Source organism: Schistocerca piceifrons, chromosome 7 (genome assembly GCF_021461385.2).
Source record: "Schistocerca piceifrons isolate TAMUIC-IGC-003096 chromosome 7, iqSchPice1.1, whole genome shotgun sequence".
Classification (NCBI taxonomy): Eukaryota; Metazoa; Arthropoda; class Insecta; order Orthoptera; family Acrididae; genus Schistocerca; species Schistocerca piceifrons.
The window spans coordinates 546,440,264-546,443,966 of NC_060144.1; positions in this window are offsets into that span (position 1 = coordinate 546,440,264).

Sequence of the window (3,703 nt, forward strand, 5' to 3'; positions counted from 1 at the left end):
GTGGATATAAATGATACTTAACAACTACGTTGAAACTGCATTGAAATTAGCAACAGTTTTAAATTTCATTGTGACACATTAATTACATTCAGTCTGGTACATCCTTTACGTGTCTGCTAATGATTTGGTCTCGTTAGAGTCTATCACGTACCACGAATTGATGCAACTTGCTTCAGCTGGAAGTTATCAGTTTATGGAGTTCTTCCTGTTGAAAGGCATATTTAGAGTCAAGGTCACTGTTATCAATTCAGAATGAATAAAAATAAGTCGTAAAACTAGAAAATTTTAGTGAAATACAGAAATACTTACTGAGAATTAGCGATTGCTGCAGGGGTTGTTAATCTATCGTCAACGTAAACAAATGTAACGCAATGAGCATAAATGTATGAAAAAACCCGTTGCTCTCCTCTGCAAAGGAAAATTCAGTGGTACTGCACCAATTTAATTCATACACCAGTGTATAGCAGAATGATACATATTTTACTGTGAAACTGAACAAATGTCTAGGGCCCAACGGAATACCTTTCAGATTCTATTCCGAATTTACTGCGGAATATTCCCCTCTCTTAGCGGTAATCTATTGTAGATCCTTCAAACAAAAATTCATGTCCAGTGGTCGCAAAAATCAATATCTATAATAAGGGAACAAGGAATGGTCCATAAAACTACCGTCAGTATCATGGACAGCCATTTGTTGTAGAATCTTACAACATATTCTGAGCCCAGATGTAATGATGCATTTATAACAGAATGACCTCCTATAGGCCAAGCAGTATACATTCCAGAAACACCGATCACATGAAACGCAGCTCAAACTTTTCTCATATGGAACAAGGCCGTTAGGTAGACGCAGTGCCTCTTGATTTCCGAAAAACATTTCACGCAGTACTACACCTACCCTTGTCACTAAAATTACGGTCGTATCATGATCAAGGGAAATTTGTGACCGGAAGACAAACCACGTTACCACACACAGAGAAAATACTACAGAATGACTTGATGACTTTCATACAGAAAACGACACTTTCAGGAACACTCACCAAATATCTTGGTGTAGATATAAATTGCAATAAAAGAAAAGCCGAATAAGAAATTGGACAAAGGGATGCGAACAAAGTCTTATTTTCCCTCCAAAAACCTATATCCTTCGAAATGCTGAACAACAAAACCATGCTGAAACTACAGTGCAATCTTCTGGTCAGTGCTGCTGTATGGAGTGGAAACATGGAGCATGACCAAAATAGAGGAGCACCAAATCTCAGACTTCGAAAAAAAGTGTACAGAAAAATCTTTGGGTCAACAATTGACCAATCAACAAAAAGATTTGTTTAGCGATCCAATGAAGAGTTAATTAAGTTGGCCTACCAACCTGAGGTGGTGAACATCGTCAAGGCTAGTAGATCCCTATGGGCAGACCATGTTGTCATGAAGGAACCCAGCAGAATATTCAGTCAGATATATGACAGGAAGATGGCTCAAGACATTATGGACGGCAAGGTTAAGATAGAAAGATGAGGTGACCTCAATCTGCGGGTAGCTGAGTATCTCTGGATGGAAAGAAGTGCCGTGAGACAGAAAGAACTGTACTCAGAAAGCGAGAGCAGCGTGAGATCTTTACGTCCCAAAGAAGCCAATAGAATGAGTGAGTTAACGAGTTCAAGATTTTTTGATAGTGCATAGGCAAGTTGGGCTACCCGTGGTCTAGGGGTAGCGTCTTTGATTCATAATCAAAACGTCTTCGGTCCCGTGTTCGATCCCCGCCACTGCCTAAATTTTGATAAATAATCAGCATTGGCGGCCGAAGACTTCCGGCATAAGAAGTCAACCTCATTCTGCCCACGGCCTTGTCAAAGAGGGCGGAGGAGCGGATAGAGGTTCAGGGCACTCTCATGTCCTAGGGGTGGGAAATTGCCCCTGAAGGCGGGAGAATCAGCAATGATCAAAGACATGAGAATGCAGAAGGCAATGGAAACCACTGCATTAAAGACACGTAACGTGTATCCACAGGACATGTGGCCTGTAATTGAAGAAGTGTCAAGATGATCTCTCCATTGGCAAAAGATTCCGGAATAGTCCCCCATTCGGATCTCTGGGAGAGGACAGCCAAGGGGGAGGTTACCATGAGAAAAAGATTGAATAATCAACGAAAGGATAACGTTCTACGAGTCGGGGCGTGGAATGTCAGAAGCTTGAACGTGGTAGGGAAACTAGAAAATCTGAAAAGGGAAATGCAAAGGCTCAATCTAGATATAGTAGGGGTCAGTGAAGTGAAGTGGAAGGAAGACAAGGATTTCTGGTCAGATGAGTATCGGGTAATATCAACAGCAGCAGAAAATGGTATAACAGGTGTAGGATTCGTTATGAATAGGAAGGTAGGGCAGAGAGTGTGTTACTGTGATCAGTTCAGTGACCTGGTTGTTCTCATCAGAATCGGCAGCAGACCAACACCGACAACGATAGTTCAGGTACACATGCCGACGTCGCAAGCTGAAGATGAACAAATAGAGAAAGTGTATGAGGATATTGAAAGGGTAATGCAGTATGTAAAGGGGGACGAAAATCTAATAGTCATGGGCGACTGGAATGCAGTTGTAGGGGAAGGAGTAGAAGAAAAAGGTTACAGGAGAATATGGGCTTGGGACAAGGAATGAAAGAGGAGAAAGACTAATTGAGTTCTGTAACAAGTTTCAGCCAGTAATAGGGAATACCCTGTTCAAGAATCACAAGAGGAGGAGGTATACTTGGAAAAGGCTGGGAGATACGGGAAGATTTCAATTAGATTACATCATGGTCAGACAGAGATTCTGAAATCAGATACTGGACTGTAAGGCATACCCAGGAGCAGATATAGACTCAGATCACAATATAGTAGTGATGAAGAGTAGGCTGAAGTTCTAGACATTAGTCAGGAAGAATCAATACGCAAAGAAGTGGGATACGGAAGTACTAAGGAATGACGAGATACGTTTGAAGTTCTATAACGCTATAGATACAGCAATAAGGAATAGCGCAGTAGGCAGTACAGTTGAAGAGGAATGGACATCTCTAAAAAAGGCCATCACAGACGTTGGGAAGGAAAACATAGGTAGAAAGAAGATAGCTGCGAAGAAACCATGGGTAACAAGAAATACTTCAGTTGATTGATGAAAGGAGGAAGTACAAACATGTTCCGGGAAAATCAGGAATACAGAAATACAAGTCGCTGAGGAATGAAATAAATAGGAAGTGCAGGGAAGCTAAGACGAAATGGCTGCAGGAGAAATGTGAAGACATCGAAAAAGATATGATTGTCGGAAGGACAGACTCAGCATACAGGAAAGTCAAAACAACCTTTGGTGACATTAAAAGCAACGGTGGTAACATTAAGAGTGCAACGGGAATTCCACTGTTAAATGCAGAGGAGAGAGCAGACAGGTATGGAAATGGAAATGAGCGTTTGGCGTCATTGGCCGGGAGGCCCCTCGCGGGGCAGGTCCGGCCGCCATATCGCAGGTCTTATTACAGTCGGCGCCACATTGGGCGACTTGCACGCCGGATGGGGATGAAATGATGATGATCACAACACAACACCCAGTCCCTGAGCGGAGAAAATCTCCGACCCAGCCGGGAATCGAACCCGGGCCCAGAGGACGGCAATCCGTCACGCTGACCACTCAGCTACTGGGGCGGACAGCAGACAGGTGGAAAGTATACATTGAAAGCC